At 42.9% G+C, this 21,922-nt stretch overlaps 2 long non-coding RNA genes across 2 annotated transcripts in view; both read right to left on the bottom strand.

The window, feature by feature from the left end:
• LOC114617969 overlaps positions 1 to 7,315 on the bottom strand; it is a 10,448-nt gene extending 3,133 nt beyond the window's left edge. Inside the window, exons 1-2 of the long non-coding RNA XR_003710895.1 lie at positions 7,287 to 7,315; positions 6,434 to 6,475 (exon numbers count right to left, since the gene is read on the bottom strand). This is a non-coding gene — a long non-coding RNA (uncharacterized LOC114617969). The remainder of the gene's footprint in view (positions 1 to 6,433; positions 6,476 to 7,286) is intronic.
• A 2,333-nt stretch (positions 7,316 to 9,648) lies between these two features.
• LOC114617968 lies at positions 9,649 to 20,606 on the bottom strand. The gene is made up of 3 exons (XR_003710894.1): positions 20,491 to 20,606; positions 12,843 to 12,993; positions 9,649 to 9,768 (listed from the first exon to the last, which is right to left on the bottom strand). It is a non-coding gene; the product is annotated as an uncharacterized LOC114617968 (long non-coding RNA).
• Between the last annotated feature and the right edge of the window lie 1,316 nt (positions 20,607 to 21,922).

Raw genomic sequence — 21,922 nt, 5'->3', positions numbered from 1 at the left:
AGACTCCCATCATTCCTCTCTGCACAGACTCCCATCATTCCTCTCTGCACAGACTCCCATCTTTCCTCTCTGCAAAGACTCCCATCATTCCTCTCTGCACAGGCTCCGATCATTCCTCTCTGCACAGACTCCCATCTTTCCTCTCTGCACAGACTCTCACCATTCCCCTCTGCACGAAGGGCTCTCATCATCAATCTCTTCTGCATGAAAGAGTCCTTTTACATTTTCTTCTGAGTAAGTGCATCATAAGTTGTCTTAACTCCTCAATTTCTGAAAAGATCACTAATTTACCAACATTTAAAACAGACATTTCCTGAAATAACAGTCAACTCCTGTTTCTAAAGGTTTTTCCTTCTATAGATAAAACTAACTGAAAATTGAAAACACTTAGAGGAGAAATTTGTGTCTGGACTAAATATGTAAGACTTCTTTTGCAATTACTCCCTGAACAGTACAGTAAATTAATTATTTGGGTAAATACTTTAATTTAATCTATACAGAAGTGCCTCCAAAAAAAATCATATACAAATACTATACTATTTTATGCAAGAGACTTAAGCATTCCCCCCTGCTATCTCCCACCCCACCACCTTTTTAGTTTTTTGAGACATGGTCTCTCTGTATAGTCCTGAATGTCCTGGAACTCACTATGTAGATCAGGCTGGCTCAAATTCACAGAGATCCTCCTGTTTGTACTACCCCCTTCTGGGATTAAATAGCTCTCTCTCGCGCTCTCTCTCTCTCTCTCTCTCTCTCTCTCTCTCTCTCCTATGAGAGATGCAGGAACAAATCACCTACCAATACCCAGGAAACACTCTCCAGGTGACCTGGCCGACAGGTCTGTTTAGCTTTGCTCTATAATGATGGTGCTGCACATTGAGAATTTCAGCATTGTTCTTTGTATTCTGTAAATATTTTTTATATTATTCTAGCACAATTGTGTAACTTATAAAAGTAAATATTTATCTCTAGGGTTCTTGTCTTCAACATTTGTTAGGACCAGAGCAGGGCTCACTCTTCATACTAGTATTATTCTATTAGCAATGATAGCTTTTTCAAGTATTCGACTCTGTGCCCTGAGTATCTTGGGTTTCTCAGGTCCAGAGAGTAGACAGGAACTGTGTATATAACAGTTATCATCCTCTTCCATCCTTTGTTCTTCTCTGACTCAGGTAGTTTCCTCATCAGCCCATATTGCTCAACGCTCAAATACACAATCTTGGCAAGACCCCCCAAAGGTCTCTGAGGTTCTTCCATGCAGCAGTCTTCTCTCTTGTCTTCCTACATTCTAAAAATCAACATCAACCACTACAAGGCTTAGAGAACATAACAAAAAGGAGGACCAGAGATTGTAAGGGCCAGAGATTTGGTAAAAGGCTGCAAAATGCTGTCATCTCAACATGACACAGCCTTTATACATGTGAACTCAGAGTGGCTGTGATTACCTGTAAGAAACACACACAAGAACAAGCCAGTGGACATCCTAGCATGGACTGAGGAGGGGCTCCCATAGCAAGGAGCTACTGATGAATGTCCATACGACAGGAAATCACTCTTCTTCACGGCTGTGGCTGCGGACAGGTTGCTAGTGCTCCTGCACTACACTAACTGGACTTAGTGGTTTATCAAATCAAGTGAAGAGGCACAAAGGAAAATATTAGGGAGACGTGGAGAAGTGGGGGACAGGTCTGGGGGTGGAAATGACCTGAATAAATTATACATATGTATGAAATTGTCAAAGCATATTTTTCAGTTAAAAATGAAGAATAAGTCCCCAGAGCACCCCTCTGCCCTCTGCTAAGGGGAAACCACCATTGTCTAAATCAATGGTTCTTGGTTCTGTATTAGATTCTCTGTACCTGTCTTTCTTCATTCAGCTTATGCTTATGTGAGTCATCCATGGAGTGGCTTATCGCTGAGGGTAGTTAATTCTCATTGTTCCACGGTGTGCTGCTGTCCCATTACACTGCAGTTCATTTGTGCATTTGATTGCTGACTGATGTTTAGACTAGCCCTCGTTAAGGCGTAACTGCCACTATGAATATTATCTTAAGTGTCTTTTGTTGAACACCTGCTAGGAAAGCCGCCGAGTCACAGGGACTGCAGATATTCAATGGTGAAGTCCCTGTCCAACCTTATCAAAAGCTGCTGAGTGCATAGCATACTCCTCCAAAAGTACACAAGAGTCCCAGCTACCCTGGCGAGGCTACGGTTACATTTCATATCCAAAACTTAGACGCAAGCAGTCAAACAATAGGGAACTGGTTAAATAAATCATGTGTTCCCAGGCAACGGACTAGGAAATAGCCATTTAAAATAGTATTCTCAAAGCATATTTAAAGATGTGAACAAATGACTACTCTGTACTAATAGTGGTGCAATTTGTGCTCAGTGTTGTTTAAAAATAAAGTGAATGAATATACTCTATCTGCATGAGAAGGATCAAATATTGACCACAGGGGGAGGCTAAATTTCAGATTTTTTTTCTTGAAAGTTTCCATATTATTATTTGAAATCATGGTCTTAAATGATCATACATTGTACTTATAATCAGCAAAAAAAAAAAAAGTTATAGGTAAAGTCATCCTTCCCTACATACTTCTTATGCTATGAGACCTGTGAGAAATGGAAGGTTCCCATGGAAATCTGTTGGGAAAAGGCCAACCTCCATTTGAATGTCAGTATTATCACGCCTGACTCTTTGCCAACACTAGTTGAACTGCATGTTTGAGATGAGAAACAGGCAAGAGAGGACATGCCACAGGAGGTTGTCTGTCTCAAGGACCCTCTCCATAGAGGGCCTCTGTCACAGATTAAGTGGGTGAGAATTGCCAGATACTAGATCCAACCATGTTCCCATTCCAAGGGCTTCTCAGGGAATCCCCGTGGGCAACAATATAGGGAATGCTGTCTAGACATTAGGCCAGCCCTGGCACCCTTGCTCACTATTTTGGAGAGAGGACTGCAGTGAAGGGCTGGGGGATGGTCAAGCACTAAACAAAAGCCTCTGAGGTTCTGGGTTGGGAAGGACCTCTGACCAGTGAGGTGTGTTATTGTCTTTACTTTTCCATTGGGTGGAGCAGGAAAACTTAACATCTGAAGCCCCTAGAAGCTGCCTGGTTCCCTTCCTGGAAATTTCTCTTGTCTCAGTGCTACAGAAATAACAGTGATGACATGCGTTCAAGAGCAGGGTGCAACTCTACTGCAGTTTCTTGAGCATTACCTCACTGGGGCCTTTCAACACAGTTTGTTTTCCTTGTGTTTTATTTTGATTTTCCTTATACTGATGGTCATTTATTCTAATATTTCTCTCATTTAATGCTAGTGAATTATAATTTACATACCAAAATTGCAATATTTAAGTGTTATGCATTGATAGAATTTTGATAGTCATATTTTCATTAAACCATCACACTGAGAGGTGATGAGGTAGATATATCCACAATTCCTAAGCACTTTCTGCTCCTCTGAAATCACTCCATGTCATTCCCATATCTCTATCGCCAATACACTTTCTATTAATAAGAGTGTACATTGTGTAGAACTGTGTATAACTATAACTAGAAAGAGTTTGTATCCCTTCATATACCATAATTACTTTGGAAGTCATCTATGTTGCTGTATATTACTAACCTGGTATGGCTACCTGTTCTCCTGTAGATAAGAGCTGAATTCTTTCTAGTTTGGAGCTATTGTACATATAGCAGTAGGTAAACATTCATGTGCTAGTCTTTGTGAGGACATGTGCTTGCGCTCAGGTTTATTTGTTTGTTTGTTGTATAGACATTTAGAAGTAAAAATGGCTACATTACATGAAATGTATAAGCTTAATATTTTGCGAAACTACCAATTTGTTTACCAAAATAGTTGTTCCATTTTAGATTGCCATAAGGAATGTCTGGAGATACCAATTTCTGTAAATTTTTTCAACACTTGGTACAAGTACAGTAAGTCTCTTTAACCATCTTAGAGGTTCATAGTGACATCTCATTGCAGCCCACTTCCTTAATAGCCAATAATAACCTTGGACCTTTATTTCACATTATGATATTTCCTTTTTTATTAAGAATACTCTCAGGCTGTAGTTCAATGGTAAGTACCTACGTAGCATGCAAAAGACTAGGGTTTGATTCCCAGCACTGCAAAAAACTAAAAATTAAAAAAAATTTTTTTTTGTTTTAATGGGATATAAATTCCTAGTATGTGGTACAGAAATCTTCTAATCCTTAAGCAATAGGAAGGACAGCTCTTATTCTCATCTTTAACTCTGGTTCATAAGAGGGTTTTTTTGTTCTCTTGCTGGAGGGAAGTGCTGCTACAGAGGAGCTGGTCACCCAAAGACCATGGCACAGTGGGAAGCTGGAACTTCCAGCTCCAGGCCCCATGCTCCAAGAAGAGATGGTGACAATCAGAGAGAGAGAAAGACTTGTGTTCTCCATCCCTTACTATCCCCTGCCTCCCATGCCCTAATCCAATCACTTTTAATGAGAAAAAAAATGTTTGACCAGACATTTTGCCAAAGACTGACTATAAGTCAAAACACAGAGCATACTTGTCTGACATCACTACAGTGGGTATCGTGTTGAAGGCAGACCAAGCAAGTGCCATTGTTATTCCCATTTTACAGATGAAGAAACAGACTTACAGAGGTCCAATGGCTTATGGTGATAGGTTTAACTAGCCAATAGGAAGTCTGTATACACTCCAACTCCAGCTCAGTGTTTTTTCATGGTGTACCTTGTACCCTAAGGGCCTGTCATGATTCTAGAGCAATATCCTGAGAGGAGAGTTAGAAAGAGAGGTGGGACATGTATGGGCCTCACACAAGAGTCATGATAATGTGTACATGGGTAAGGGTGGAATAAGGGTGGGAAGTCAGGCATGGTTAAGCAAACCAGGATCAGAACGTGCCTATCCAGGGGGACACAATGCTGACAAATTGGGACACAGGAGCTAGCATGCTGGAGGTCAGTGAGCATCAGAAGGTCAATGTCAGGCAAGCGACACACTGCAGACTTCATTGCTGAACCATACATGAGAGCAGTAAGTAGAATAGTGGTTACCTAGTGCAACGTAATGCTTGTACATACACACTCAGTGCACTATGACACATTATTTGAAACTATTAAGGGTGTCAGTGTTTCTGCCACCAAGACCCCAGAAATCATGTGAAGTGGTGTGTTAATTAGCTATGTGTGGATCAATCTATGAACAATATATGTAATTTCTACTTGTAAATTAAACACAGACATGTTTAATATGTGACACTACAAAAGCCATCTAGAATACTTTTTTTTTTTCAAAATTGAGTTAGTTGCTGAACATGACAGACTTAGCATTACACACAGATAGAGAAGCCAGCTCCAGGGCAAGAAGAGGAGCCTGAAAACCTCAGCAAAGACAGTCATGACCACACACACACACACACCATACATATACCCATATACTATACACATACTCATATATACACATACACACAAATACACACACACACATACATATACAGACATCCATATATACACATACATATACATGCACACACATACACCATACACACATACAAACATACGTACACATTCATATGCACACACATACCTGTACACACACCCATATACACACACATGCATATACTAGACACACACATGGACATGTCACACACATGGAACACACACATGCACCCACATATACACACACATATCACACATACATGCACATATATATACACACACACCTGCACATATCACACACATGGAACACACACATGCACCCACATATACATACACATATCACACATACACACACACATGCACATATCACACACATGGAACACAAACACATGCATGCACACATACAAGCACATATCACAATACACACATGCACATACACACACAATACACACTACAATGGGTGAACCCATAAGAGAGTAGGGACCCCATCTGCCACATAGGGAACAGCAAAGTTTCATACCAGGTCACTCCAGGAATATGACATTCAATGGCTCTTAGAGAAATAAAAAAAATCACTGGTAGGAGTTGAGAGCTAAAGTGTGATTAATTTGACTTTTATACTTTTTTTTCTCAATATCTTTTTTAGTTGTACTCTGAATAATCTCAAGATGAATAGCCAAATTTTAAAATCTTATGTAAATCTTCAATCATTAATCAACACTCTTCAGGATTTTTTTTGTTTGGTTGGTTGTTGTTTGTTTGCTTGTTTTTTACCTGATGGCACTGTTCTAAAATTCCTGGAGCAGTTCCAAAGACCACAGAAAGGTCCAGGTCAAGTCAAGGACTCAATGGATCCTCCCACCCCCAAACTTGAAATAAAACTATTTGGTCATTCTTCCGTAAGGAAATTGGCCCTGTCTCTCAGGGAGGGAGACAAACCTCTGAGTAGTCTTTCTAGGTGGGGTTAACTGAGATGGGAGACCTACCTTAAATTCAGGTAGTGTGGTCCCATGTGCTGGGGTCCGCAGCTGCATACAAAAGAAAGTGAAGAGTCCCTGTATCATTGTCTCTCTCTGCTTCCTGACTATAGATACAGTGACCAGCAGTCTCAAGCTCCAGCCGTCATGACAAACTGCACCCCCAGACTACAGGCCAGAATAAACCCTTCCTTCTCTGAGTGGCTTTTGTCAGGTATTTTTGTGGGGGCAACAAGAAAAATAGAACAAAGTGGAATGGAGTGGAGTGGGTTTCTAAAATAGAACGTCCCCAGTCAGACAAACCTACAGCGATAACCACTAGGCTCACTTTCACTCTCCATGGTGCCAGTTACTTAGAGTCAACCACTGTTTAAAAATATTACACGAAAAACTCCAGTTTAAAAAAAAAAGACACAAACAAAAACAAAACAACTCATAACTATTGAATTCAGTTTCACTCTCTGTAGTATGATGAGTGGTCGCACCATCTAGTTCTGGTCCATCTGGGATGTGGACCAACCCTTCGTCCAGTGTATCTACACTGTATGTATGCAACATCCACAGTCAGTAGCCATCTTTGATAGCTGAGAGAACATGTCCCTACATGTCAGCATGGCTGTGCTCTTCGTTCATCATATGACTCGGTTTGCTTAACAATTGTTTCACTGTCAAGGTATTCTAGTAACTGTATTCAGGCCCACATTTATTGTACTCAATAAAGCGACTAAGTCCAGTGATGACACAATCATATAACCGTGTTGCCAATTGTTCTGTTCATTATTGTTGTTATTATTAATCTCTTACTGTGTCTAATTTATAAATTAATCCTGACAAGGTATGTGCATAGGAAGTTTTGCAGTACCTTTGGGACTAAGCATTCCCCAGGTTTCAGGTATCCACTTGGGATGTACTCCACCTAGAAAAAGTAGTTCCAAGTCTATTAGCCTTCAATATACTTTTATATACAGTTTATAGTCAAATGAATTTGGATTTCTGATTGTCTAAATATAGGTGGCATTTGAATTAGTGTGTTCTTCTCAACAATTTACTGTTTTCCATTGATTTAAAAATAACTTTTCTTTTTAATTTTAGAATGCAAGAGTCCCTTACTAGGTGGTGACTTTGTCACCATTTTAAGGATGTGCTGTGGAAAACAATGACTACTTTTACTAAGGGGCTTTCCTAGCCCAGCCATGGCTGTCCACCATATTACCCACCTGCCTTTTACCTTCCTGCTGCAGCCCTGTGGTGCTAGGCTGAGCCACCATCAGAAGCACACCACTGGCTTTGAGAAAGTTACAAAAGTCTGCATTGATGCTCCCATACTGTCAGACTACAAGGCACCCAGACATGGACCATCCACACGAGTCCAGTGTAGCCTCTCTGAAGCAGATCCAGCATCGATCCTCAGGCCGGAGGCCTTCGGGTCAAGCTGTGCTGTCAGCAAAGCGCAGTCCTGAGACAGCCCTTTCTGCCAGTACCAGAGACAGCCTTATATCCTATGCAAGCATTTCCAATTCTCTAAAGGACGAATCCTCCTGGGACAGTGCGTCTGAGAGGTTAGTAGCTCCAGCACCTAAGTGGGAGCTTTGTAAAGTGACTTCTGTTCCCCCATCTTCCAGATAAGTGTCAGCTTAAAAACTATAAATGCTTCCAAGAAGTGTACTTAACCAAAGAGCAGCTCATGTTACATAAGCCTAGAATAGGAATTTTTAATCATCATAGACTTTGAGCTCCCATGTGAACTTCAGCCTAATTTCCCAAGCTCCAGTTAACCAAACATCCTGGAGGTCACTGACCACATTTTTTTTTTTTTTAACAAAACCATAGAGGCAGAGCCAGTCAGAACTGCATGGGTCCTTACAGATCAACTCTGCTGAGCCCAAGGCATCAGAAAGCAGTGACAACAGCCAGTATTTACTGACCACATCTATGCCAAGAGCCACGACATGCATTTACATCATACTAGCCTTCTGCATTGGCTCCTCGAATTCTTCTATTGTTCCCATTTAACATATGAAGCTTTGTGAGTAGCTAAGTAATCCACCCAATGTCACACCTGTGCCCTACCTCCACCACATCCCTCTGTGCTCTAAACCACTGCAATTTAGTAACTACTTGTCCCACTAACAAGGCTAAGGGAACTTACTCTCTGCAGCATACAGGAGAGACATCAAGTGGAGTTCATCATTCTGTAACTACCAAGTCACATACAACCACAGCAAACATTGCAACTACCTGCATAATAAGCCCAACACCACAGTGGCTTCTTAGAGTTCATGTCAGGTTGCAAAACCCTAGAACTGTGGGATGTTTAGAGGCAATACAGCTGAACGTTCTTTGACAAATGAGAACGCAGGACCTAGAGAGATGCCATGTCTTGCCCAGTCTCCCAGTTAGCTAGAAGGCAGGAAAAAGAGTTATGCTCTGGGGTTAAAAATAGGATGCTGTTTAGGTGACTCCCTAATGTTTTTCTAAACACGTGATTTGTTCTACTAACCTGATATTACGAGCTGGTGAAAAGCAGCATCCAAGTTGAAGGGGGAAAAAAAAACCTATGGTTGTGATTATTAACCTTTAAAAGCCTTTTAACTTTTATTCCAGAATTTATGGAACACCTAGCTCAAGGGTATAATGTGGCTTAACTTAGAAAAGGTCAGTTCCCTCTGCAGGGCATTCCAGCAGTTTTATAATAATGTTGTACATTTATATGGAGCTCCTTTTTCCACTGGGAGAGCAGGAAGCTAAAATTTTATTATCTCTGTTATTTATTGAAGTGACTGATAGATCTGTCTATGGGTGGATGGATGGGGTTTCAGCCCAGGGAAGCCCATAGGAAGTACCACAGGGAACACAAACATTAGCAGCTTAGGGTCCTTAACAGTGTTCTCTCTCCTCTTCTTCCTTTCCCTCCCCATCTCCTTCTCCCTCTCTTTCTCTCTCCCTTTCTTCCCCACGCTCCCTCCTTGTCTTTCTCTTTCGCCCTCCCTCTCTCTTTCTTTCACTCTCTCTCATAAAAACAAACAACAGAAAGAAGCGTTCTCTTCATCCTTTGAGATGCACTAAAGGTATTAATAAAAGACAGCAAGAATAAAGCAACAAGGAGGAGAAGATGAGCGACAGTCTGTGTGGTAGACAAGGCCACGGGGTTGTGTCCCACAATGCCCAACACAGCACACAACCATGGGACGTACTCAAGTCAGCTAGGAGACCTCCTCTCCAGATGGTCTAACAACAAACTTAGCTCCGGTCTTGTAGGGAGGCAGGTGGGTTCCGGGTCTGCATCCATCAACCCTTACAGATTAGATATCTCCCATAGGTGTCGCATAGGCTCTCATCTCCTCCTTGGGGCAGAAAAGAAACAACTAATAAAAACAAGATGAACACTTTTAAATGGAAAGGAAGGCCAATTTTGGATCAGAAGTGTGGTCACCAGAACTGGGCCACAGAGTTGGATCATGGAAATATGTCAAAGCATGTGGACAAGAATTAAGGCCACTGGGTCAGGGCTGCACCAATAACCAAGTTTATGTCCTGGTCATAATTGTTTCCAGAGACCCTCAAGGCCAACAAGGGTGGAGAGTGTGGTTTCTAGAAGCAAACACTTACAGTATCTAAGGCAGCCTCGTTACATGGATGCCTCCTCCCCTCAGAACCACGTGCAGCCAGCAAACTTCCAAGATAAATGGAACACTGAAGAAAGGCAATGGTTAGGCTGCAAAGGGGAAAATTTAGCAGAGGAGCAGCAGCCAGAGAATGCAGATATTAAATGTCACATGAAAGAAAGACAATCTAGATGTATCGTGTATGTCTAGTCAAATAGAATTGAGCCCAGGGGGGTGGAATTCCCAGAGAGCCGTTTTTAATCTCCAGATAAGGAAAAGCATTAGACCAGCATGCCTTTGTGGGCTCAGCAAGCTCACTCTCTCTTATTTATTCCCCAAGCATTTACTGATCAGGGCCCAGTGTGAGGCTCCACGGGGGTGTCTGTTCTCTCTAGTCAGCATCCCTGTACCCTCACAGGGTCCTGATTTGAGTAACAAATTATATAGTTGTCCTGCTCAGTGAGCATCTGATACATGCCAGGAACGAGACTAAACACTGAAGAAGAAAAAAAGCACAGTCCCCAGGAGGCCTAGTGGTACATGCTTGCTATCTCAGTACTTTGGAGGCTGGGAAAAGGTGCGTACAATGAGTTTGAGGCCAGTCCAAGCTACTCGGTAAGCTCAAGGCCAGTTTGATGACATAGCAAAACCCTGTCTCAAAAATAAACAACAACAAAATCCATAATTTTTTTACTTTAACTTCTAGGTAGAAAGGGAGAGAAAGAGCAAATTAGAATAAAATTTCCTAAGGGCTCTGTAAGCAATGGTGTTGGGGATAGAGACATTAATTTTAATATTGGACATAGATAGAAGCCAAGAGGTCATTCAATGTTGTTGGGTTTTTTTTCTCATCTAATAAATATTTGTTGACTACATGTTATGTGTCAAACACAGTAAAGGTCCCAACCGCTAGACAAAGTGAAATTTCTCTTTCCTCAGGAAAATGATCTGAAGTACAAAAGACCACCCACAAACAGCACTGTGTATTACCGTTGCTCCTGGTTGCCTGTCAGAACATGAAGCTAACCCCCTATGGCTGAACACGCCCCACATTTCTGTCACAAGATCGAAAAAACCCTCATCCACTACCATTTAAAAAGAACTGTCCTGCACAGAACAACACCGTGTACCAGGCAGTACTTGATACTGTCTGCCTAGGGCACATCTCCAAAACGTGTGGGTTGTGAATACGGCTTCCTGTGGCAACTCTCCCAAGTCAGCTGAAAATCGCTGGCTCCTGTCTCCACACACCCCTTCCCACTTAAAGCTCTTTTAATACCCAGAATAAGTTCAAAAGTGCCCAGTGTCTGCCTTTCTTGCTTGGGGCTTTCTCTGCTGGCCTCACAGCAGACTGTGGAATTCTAAGCATGCGTCTGCGGCTCGGAGAGGCTGCCAGTATGTCAGGCCATAGGTTTTACTGGGGTCCATATCCCAGGAGAGAAACAGTATCTGTGACATCTGTCAGAAAGAAAAGAAAAAAAGAAGCAAAGGAAGAAGGCTCCATTACTCCTGACATGGTTTCCACTGGCTTCTTTGTAGAGTTCTGGCTTTACGGATGCTCTGAAATAAGCAATAAGCGTGCTTTGAAATGCATGACTAGAGCAATACTAAACTAGAAGAAAATCACCTCAAGTTTTAGTTGACTTTTTTTAAGTAATGTACACTCTTTGGGCTACAAGAGCACCTTGTGAAGGATCAAGCAGTAGACATGAATCCCAGGACAGAAGGAATGCTTCATGTCAACTTTCCTTCCTCCTTCTCTACCAAGTCAAGAAATGTCTGTGCAGGGCCTACTCCAAACACCAACTTCTCTTTGTTTCAGAAAGTAAAAACATGGCTCCCTAGATGTCAAAGGCTCTCAATCAATTTATATCAAGGGGACAGACTGAGCTCTTCCCAGGATTTACTCTTTCTACATTTAAAAAACTCAACCACCTAGGACTAGCCAACCACCAGTGCAACTCTGTGTTTTATGACTAGTTTTGTTGCTAGAGACACACTGTCTGAGCTCTTTTGGGTCTATCACTGGACAGAAATAAAGTTGCGGCCTTCCTATACCTCTCCTTAAGATGTTCCACAGCACCACAGGGTTTAGGATCCTACAATACTCAAGGCTTATGCTCTCTTCTTCCTCAGATACCCAGATTTGCCTCCCTGAATACTAGTTGTCACAGTACCAGAGATATTCCAGTGACTTCCAGGCCTAGACTATAGCCTAGAGTGTTCTTGGAGTCATCTCTTGGAGTGACTGCAGAACACACTTCTTGGGGCTTCTCTAGTGCATCTCTTTGGCTGAATGGCCCATATGAGATCCTTGAACTTCAAAGCCCTCACTTCCTCTATCAGGGTTGTAGAGATCGGCAGGAACACCAGGAACTAAATGAGATTTCCTGTGTGGGTCCCTACTTCGTTCCTCACAGCATGCCACCCCTAGATAGTGATAGAAGAGTCATGGCCATCGGGCAATAGTGTGGAGTGGCAAATGTTCCATCTCCCAGAATTCTTTGTACCAGGAATCCTGATCACAGTATCCAGCAAACACTAGTCATCACCACAGCAAAGACAAACTACTGAGTATCAGAATTTTGCCTAACTTCACTCAGCCAAATGAGCGGCTAATGCTAGACTCAGGGGTCTCTAAAGAAACAGAACTGATTGTGCGTGTGTGTGTGTGTGTGTGTGTGTGTGTGTGTGTGTGTGTATCTGTGTGTATATGTATATGTACATATATACACCTATACACACACACACACGTGTGTGTGTGTGTGTCTCTCTCTGTGTGTTTGTGATGAGGATTTATCAAATTGTCTTACACAATATGCTTCTGGCAGTCCAACAATGCTGACTCACACTGGATAAGCTGAGAATCTGCTAACTTCTCACATCAGGAGGCTGAATGTCTCAGCAGCGGTATCTCTGGCAGTGAAGGTCTTGAGGATTCCTGGAAAGCTGTTGGTCCTCAGTCTGCATTGGAAGCCCAAAGAAAGTGGTTTTATTCTCAACAAAGGAATGTTGTAGCCACAGTGCAGGCAGACTTGTCAGCAAGAGTGAAGGCAAGCAGAAAGCAGTTTCCATCTTATGCCCTTTATCTGGTCCGGCACCAGAAGTTACCATCCACATATAGGATCAGTCTTCCCACTTCAAATGATGTGATCAAGAACATCCCTCACAGACATGCCCAGTGGCTTGTAATTTACTTGACTCCAGATCCAACCAAGTTGACAACCAAGATTAGCCATCACAGTCACCAAAGTAGCTCCTGAGTTTCACCAATTAAATGATTCAGTTCCATTACGGAGAGCCCCAACCTATAGAGCAACTGATTACAGAGTTGTTCTGATTTAAGGAAATGTGGCTGGGGCTATTTACCACGTACTTCTTTCTCACTGGGTCACCTGTAGCAATTACATCAATTCCCAGAGACATTTGAATACCCCTCCCCCATGTCTGGCGCCTCTGCAGAAAGGAGAGGCATGCCAAGGAGGCTTTAGCTGTTGTAGCACACCCCACGTATGAGCACTGCATGTGTTCAATCTCCTCAACCACTCTCAGGAATCTTCAGAAGCCAGAAGATTCTAGCAATGCCAATTTATACTATCTTTTCCATAAAAAAGACAACTTTTCTTTTTCCACTTTCTATGTGGACAATTACAGGGCCTCCAGCTGTCACCATCAGTTAAATCACCGGGACTTCCTTTCTGGTCATACTTTTTTTTCCTGAAGCAGCAGATTAGTCCCTGACGCCTCAGTGCTTTTTATCATCAAGCAGTATTTGTCATCCTGAGGGCCTTGAAGCTCAGTTTCCATCCAGTAGATCACATGTGAGGCTCTCCCTCAGCCAGTTGTCGCACTATTACCACACAAAATGGCTCTAAACAAACAAGTAGACGCTAGAGATCATTGAACATTCCAACGTTCTTCATCATTGAGCCTGTCTATTTATCATCATCAGTATTTTCCTTTCCTCAGCCCTCTTTTCCCCCTCCTAGATCCAGCTTTTCAAATGATTTCAGATCCTGAACAAATAGCACGTGTTCAACAAATATTTGATAACTTGATTTACATCACTGGACATACAAGAATATTCTGAAATGAAGGAGAGATGCCAATCGCAGAATTTTAGAGCCAGCAGGGATCTGGGAAACAGAACCAAGCAGGCCCCTTGTGTTGTAGATGAGAAACGGGGCTACAGAGGGATACAGTGATTCACCTCCATCCTTACCTATCTGATTACAAGCTGAACTAGAACTCAAACAGACACCTCTACTTTCAGCCTACAGGATATCATGAATATGAAAATAGCACCTGTTCTCTTCAAGGTCTGCACGGCCCAGGGTTCCAACTAAAATATGATGCTGTTTGTTCTTGACTCTGGGAGTTTTATGATTAATATAGTCTTTCATTTCAAAGAAGAGAAATCTTCTAAAACCTGGCAAGTAAAAAATTAGAATTCATGATTTGCCTGAGACTGTTCAGTCAAGACTTCACAAACTTTGGTCTGGGGAGAAGACTCAATGGCTAGAGTGTTGATCACACAAACATAAAGGCTGGGGTTTAGATCCCTGGCACCCACATAAACAGCAGCCAGGGATCTAGATGTGTGACTGCAACTTGTATTTCCAACACTCAAGACGCAGAGATAAGACATACCTGACAGAACAGCCCAAACTGACAATCTATGGGATCAGTGAGACATCCTGCCTCAATAAATCAGTAGAGAAAGATCAATGAAGACACCCAATGTCTACTTCAAGCCCCTCCCCCTCCCCCCCCCACACACACGAAAAAAAAACAGATTTTTCCAAACCTGGCTGCATGTTGTAATTACTATCTTGGCTTTCAAAAATACAATTTCTCTACCAAGTCAATTTCTGGGTTTGACAATTTTTTTTAAAAAATCTGCTTGTTTGAAGTTTGTATGCTTTTCTCAGTAACTCATTCAGTTCAAGGTTGAAGACTAAAGCTCTACTCCTACTGACTCCTTAACTCACACAGGGATGGCAAGAATTAACCGTAGACACCTGAGTATTAAAGCCCACTGCCAACTGGAATTGTATCTAACGTTATCAGTCAGCACAGCAACCTATAATAATGGTGATATTGAACGTAAAAATCACACTTAGGTCGATCATCAAAGTCAGTTTGTTCCTGTCCCAAATCCCTGGCATTTGGGATTGGTCCTCAAGCATAGCTCCCCTTGGCCTATCTGTGGACAGTGAAGATTGCAGCTGGGATAACACAGTGGCAGCAGGAGTAAGTAGTAGAAATCTTGGGGCAAGTGTAATTTTGAGCCTGCACATGTATGTAGGCAAATCCTGATCAATCTATAGCTCCAGCACTTTATCTCTTTTGGGTACTCCCCTAACCGTCTTCCTCTCAAGTAATTCCGGGAGTTCTGGGGATGTCCAGAACTGCATATGCTCAGCATCAGGACCAATTTATTCTGACTCATTTGCCAAGCCACAGTTCACGCTCTTCAGTTGGTTTAGGTTACCAAGCAACTTCCTTGTCACTCAGCATAATGACCTATTTCCAGTGGGGAGGCAACTTAACAAGGGAGCCTGGGTGTAGGAACCTCACCTCTCTCAGCCCTTGCCAATCTAGGTGTGGAACCCAGCTGCCTAGTTGTCCTAGGTCAATCATTTAGCCCCTGTATGCAAAACAAGAGTGAAGGGAACATCTCCCCAGCTGGTTATGATTTGAGATGATTCATTTAAAACATGTGGCACGGAGCCCATGCTCCCTGAATGGCTGCATCTAGTTACTTCAGCCTGAGAGCAATAAAGAAATGTCAGCTGGAAGTGCAGTGTGGGGTCGCTACACATCTGGGACAGTCTTGTAGCTGTCAAAATTAATGGAGAGAAGAAAATTCTACAGCACTCCAGGCCCCCTGCTGTCTCGAATCCCTCTAGAAGGCTGTAGAAACAGCTGTCTCTGTGCTTTTGTTGTTGCAGTTGGTGTGGAGCACCTAGGGGTATCATTTCTGCAAACCCTTCAGCATCCAGAGGCAGCCATGGTGACAGACCCAGCAAAAGCCTGTGTCCTCCTGAAGCTCAGAATCAATGCTTCTGCAACCTTTAGTGTTTTCATTGCTGATTGGTGTATGAACTTTTTCTATTGATCAGCATAGATGCAACTGATTGTCCCAGAGCTCCCACCATCCCATAGTTTGGGGTGTTCACTTACCTCTACAAAACACTTGGAGAAGATGGGGTGGGGTGGGGGAGAGAGAGAGGGAGAGAGAGGGAGAGAGAGAGGGAGAGGGAGAGCATTAGTCAATTCTACAAGTTTTCTTCAAATAATGTTAGAGGTAAGGAAAACCTAAAAATCAAAAAAGGAGATCTTGGGTACTAAAGTACTCCAGACTTTTGTAGTTAAAAGTGAAGAGGGACTAATTCAGGGGATTTAAGAACATATTAAGACTTCCAGTCTGGGCCCGACCATAGAGCAGGTCACAGGCGGCAGCTCTGTACCCAACCCCAGAAAACCGAGAGAAAGAGGGACTCACAGGAGCTTTAACTCAGGCAGCATCCCAGGTTAAAATGAATCATCCGTGATGTCTGCTGTTAGAAGTTCTAATCCAGATGCTGGCCTCCGAACTTATACTACTCAGACCTTTGAAGAGCCACTGACAAGAACATCAAACAGCTAGAGATTGACATCACTAATCTGAAGAAATCCCTCGTTTCGCTGTCAGAAGAGACCTCCTAAAATCGCAAGGATACTTATTGGACTTGATTTACTCTATTACAATAGAAAAGGCTGTGTACAGCTCTTGAATGTGTACAGCCCTTAAAGAAGAAGGTTGCCTTTACATAGACAAGACAAGGAGGGTTAAAGAGAGCATGAAATAGGTAGTGAAGGCCCTAAGAAAAATCAGAGAGAGAGACAGATGAATGCTGGTACAAGAATTGGTTTTCAGCCTCTCCAAGGTTGTCAACCCTAATTCCTCCCATCCTGGGACCACTATTTGGGTTCTTTTTGATTTTTTCTGCTGGTCCCTGGCCATCAAATAGGCAGACTAACTCTGTGATACAACAGATAAATAATTTGGTAACAAAACCTACTCAGATACATTATCATAAGTTAGCTATGGAAGACCACGAGACTCAAGATGAGGTTGTAACTTTATACAGGGCATTTCCAAAACCCATCTCCACCCAACCTAAAAGGGGGGACTTCTGCCCCTAGACCAAGCAGAGAGGGGCCACCCAGAACTCCCTCTGACAGGCGATCTGAATTCTTGCTTAGGTTGCGAGGCTAAGCACTGCAAGGGAATATCAATAAAAGATAAAAATATCTATCTGGGTTCCCTGAGGGACAAGCCTGACTGCATAGAGGTTGATGTCAAAAGTATCCCCTCTCCAGGAAAAAGACATCTGGATGGGTATGGCCCTCATGCCTCACTGGACAACGACAGGGGGACTGGAGCCATTACAAGGTCCCCTTCAAGTACTGGAGGTCAGGCCTCTATCCCCGCCTTCGCAAGATTAGAATTGCCACAGCCCTTCTATACTTAGAGAAGGGAGGAGATGTCAGGGGCAGCCCTGCTTACACACTGAAGGCCTAAAATCAGCCATAGGCCTAAAATCAGCAATAGGCCTGTCATACATGTATACTAACACCAAGTCTTGGGTCTCAGTGGAAAAACATTGAAACAGATAGCTATAAGCTAATGTAAACAGGCATCTTCTGTGGAAATTTACAAGCCTGAGTAGTCATAGACCTTGTAAATAGGTAGCCTTGGCAGACAATACCAACTTAGATAAGGACAAGCGAGTCATAGGCAGAGTCATAGTGACTTGTCCCCTGAACCTTCACCCAGCGGATACCCAGTTCTGAAGATATCTGTATTCCCCTGAACACCCACATTCCAGTGCCATTCCCTTCCCCACATCCTGCCTTTCTGTGTTTATAACCCCTGTGTGAATGAACTACGATTTGAGAAAAAATAAATTATAATAAAAAAAAAGAAAAAGTAGCTTCTCTGTGTCTATTTAAAATATATATATATATTAAAAACCAGGACGAGGACTCCTAATCCAGAATACAGTGGACTCTGTTACTTCACCTGAGGTAATGCCTTCATTATCTCCATTACTGTGTTCAGTACTCTTTTTATGGAAAGAGGTTGGTCTGCAGGGCTCTCTTAGTAAACATGTTGACCTAGAACGAGTGAAGTAGCTCAGAGGAAAAGCCTTAGCATCCAAAGGCAAGGAGTTTCCCAACAGGAAAGAAGTACAGTATTAGCTGCAGCTACAGGATCCATGGGTGGGCAGTCAGACCTCACATGAAGAATACCCTACCTCATAGGATGAAGAACTCAAGGAGGCCTGTTATGCAGTGCTTCATGCGGTTTAGCAGAAAGCCACATCCACAAGGGACATCTGGTCTCCCTTCCTAAAGATATATGCTCAGTTGCTGCCACGGGAGGTCAGATTCCAGGACCGACCTGGAAGCTCGTGTGCATGTTTTCTCTTAGTCCATAAAGCCTATATTGGGTAAGGCAGAATGAAATTTATCTATAATGTCACATGAACCTCATTCACACCTGACCTTCAAGCTCAGCAGGCAGAAGTCATACTTGGCTTTCACTGGGCGTTGAAGGAGTATGTGGGCGTGAGACAAAGAGCTCCGGCTGGCAATCAGGTCACCTGCCCAGAGTTTGCCTCAGCTTGACCTTAAGGGAGTTCCAAACCCATTTCTACATCCATAAGGTGTATTTCTTCTACAGAGATACAGCCAGAAGTCATGACCATCAATGGAAGCCAAACTGTTGTCTGAACCACTGAGAGTATATTCATGAAAAGCCAGGCTTCCTAAACCCCAAGACAAGTCAACAGAAATATAAAACATATAAAGAATTGACAAATATGCATTCAAGAAATTCTTACACACCCTAAAGACTGCATGGCATTTAACTAGAGACGAGTCCTTACTATGGTTTCATGGTGTTAAAACTCCCAACTTTGGTGACACATGAGCCTTATAATCTGCCTTTCAAGTTCTACTCCCACCATCTCTCTGTCTCACCATGCTCCTGGCATACATCCAGGTCTATAAATCAGAAGCCAGGCACAAGAAAAATGGCTTGTATTGTGATGGTTTCTATATGCTTGGACCAGAAAGTGACACTATTAGGAGGTATGGCCTTATTGGAGTAGATGTGTCACTGTGGATGTGGGCTTAAGACCCTCATCCTAGCTACCTGGAGGTCAGTCTCCCACTAGCAGCCTTCAGATGAAGATGTAGAAGTCTCAGCTCTGCCTGCACCATGCCTGCCTGGATGCCGCCATGCTCTCACCTTGATGCTGAACCTCTGAACCTGTAAACCAGTCCCAATTAAATGTTGTCCTTTAAGAGTTGCTTTGGTCATGGCATCTGTTCACAAGCAGTAAAATCCTAAGACATGCATCCACTTACCCTCAGAGCATCCCAACGAGTAAGCACTATTATCTTCCCCAGTTGGAAGATACTGAAGACATTGAGGCTTACACAGTTGCGTTACATGGCCCAGATCCCATTACAAGTCTGTCATAGAAGTCAGAGTTTAATTCCAGTCTGTAGGATGCTATTCTTAGTTCTTAACCTCCCCAATACACCATTCTATATTCAGTCAAATGTGCCTAGGCATCGGAAGCCAGCTTTCCCCTCTGTCCCACAGTCCTCACAAACTTTCTCTCTAACCCCCTGGAAATACATAGAATTCAAATGTCTTACTGGATCCCTCAACTGTCCACAGACCCCACTAAAAAGCATGTGATTATTTCCTCCTGACTCTCCTTCAGGCTTGCATTGCTATTGCCATTTCAACACTTGTAAAATTGTAACTGCCTTTATTTTATGCTCCGACATCTTTTACTAGGCTTTAAAAATTCCTAAGGCATGAGGATTTTAGTGAAACTCGTAGTCACATGCCATTACACATTTGTCCAGACACTGAACATACAATGCCAAGGGTGACCTAGTGTTGGCTATAGGGCTGGGGCTGATAATGGTGTGTCAACGTAGTTTCATCAATGGTTAACTAGTATCAATTTAGTGGAATGCAGTTAGGCTAATCTTTGTATACATAAAGGTAAGAAGTAAAACTTAAGGTCTATTTACATATTTTAGAAATCCTAAGACTGTGCCCTGTAAGCACATAACCCCCTGCAGAAAGCACAGAAGAGCATACATGAATGGAAGCATGGGTGGCAAGATATGACAGCTGCTTCTCATCGGACAGAGAACAAGCATCAAATGGGTGCTGCGGCAGCTATTCCAGGGGCAAACAGGCATGCTAACTGCTCACTGGCTAGTGGGAGCTGCCAAGGAGTCAGAGGTAAGAAAAAGGAAGAGCAGAGGAACCAGGTGAATTTCAAAGGAAGCAAATGGTAGCCAATGTTCTGTGAATGCAAACACTCCTAAGCCAGGACCACAGCTGAAGGCAAGCTGAGCTGTCAGGAGGGGATAAAGAACCTGAGCAATGAGTCCCTGAGTGTAGAAGGACAGATCCGAGGGCCATCCATCATCCGAATGAAATGCAACCGAGAAGTCAGCCTGGGAGACCACACTGCAGGAACCCGGACTGTAGTATCCCAGAGAATAACTCCAAGAGACATTTTAATGGTGACTCTGATGCCAGGGGTCAGAGGCTGTGACATAGCTTCAGAGTAAGGGCAATTAATGATTTATTTGGGAAGGAAAATCTGGAGGGAGAAAAAAAAAACACCAGCTATGTGGTAATAGCATCAAGCACACCAAGGACAAAGGTGATTACACACACTTGGAAATGAAATGGCTTCTGGCTGAAGAAGGGGTTGGGACATTTGTTTTCTCAGTCTACCAGTGACAACTGATATCAGAGGTGGCAATACGCACCTCTGGGTCTAAGAATCCAGGTCTACTTACCAGTCCTGTGACCTTAGGGAAGTTGTATAATCTCCCTGAGGTTCCTCTTTTCATCTCTTAAAGGGGAATGATATTTGCCCTAAAGGGTTGTTACTCTTATATGAGATGAAATATGTGAATACCCAAGCTAGAGGTTCAGGGAATAGTGACGGTGGTGGAGACTATAATTTTAAGGAGAAATTGTTCTGTGCATTCAGGCTTTATTAAGTTCTCCACCTTTCAAAGGAGCCCTAAAGGTTTACCAGAGTAGTGAAACTGAAGCTACGTCCACTCTCTTTTCCTATGCCAGGCATTCTCTGCACAATACAATGGGCTGAGTCTGAGAGAAACACTCATGACAGTTTCTAGGCCAAAGAGGAGTAATGCTTTTCTGTAGTGCAAAGCATAGAGGCAGAAGTGCCACCTATGCTTCATAATCAAATGGCCTGGGAGTCAGAGGACAGTATAGTCATTGCTGGTGTCATGGAAGGAGGAGCAAGTGTGGCACCAGAGAATCTGAGCTTAACTATACCTTTTATAAATCAGACTTTAAGGGAAATTGCAAGTGGCCATGCTCCGTACAGATAACTCTAGTCTAGCACAATTAATCCATAGGATACACTTGACCAAATCAATAAGCCATTGTCTAACTAAGGGAGCAGGCTCTTCAGCAGTGCATACTGAGCCATTCAAAGGCAGCAGGAAGGACAGCAAATGAACTGGGGCAGGTGGCCAGACTGAGCCAGAAGCCTGGTACAGACTTAGAAATGAAATCAGCAAGACCAATTGGGGAAATGCCTCAACTGATAAAGTGTTTGCCTTGCAAGCATACAGATACAAAATCAGACCCCCAGAATCTGACACACACACACACACACACACACACACACACACACACACACACACAAAGCTGTCAGGAATGATGTTGCACACCTGTGATTCCAGTGGGGAGGAGGGAGTGACTGGCAGATAGATCCCCGGGACCAGCCAGCCTAACCACATTCGTGAGTGTCCGGCCAAC

The sequence above is a fragment of the Grammomys surdaster genome, unplaced genomic scaffold (assembly GCF_004785775.1).
Source record: "Grammomys surdaster isolate TR1022 unplaced genomic scaffold, NIH_TR_1.0 139, whole genome shotgun sequence".
Taxonomy (NCBI): Eukaryota; Metazoa; Chordata; class Mammalia; order Rodentia; family Muridae; genus Grammomys; species Grammomys surdaster.
Note: the sequence above shows the minus strand (reverse complement) of the source record. Positions and strands in the feature narration are given on the sequence as shown.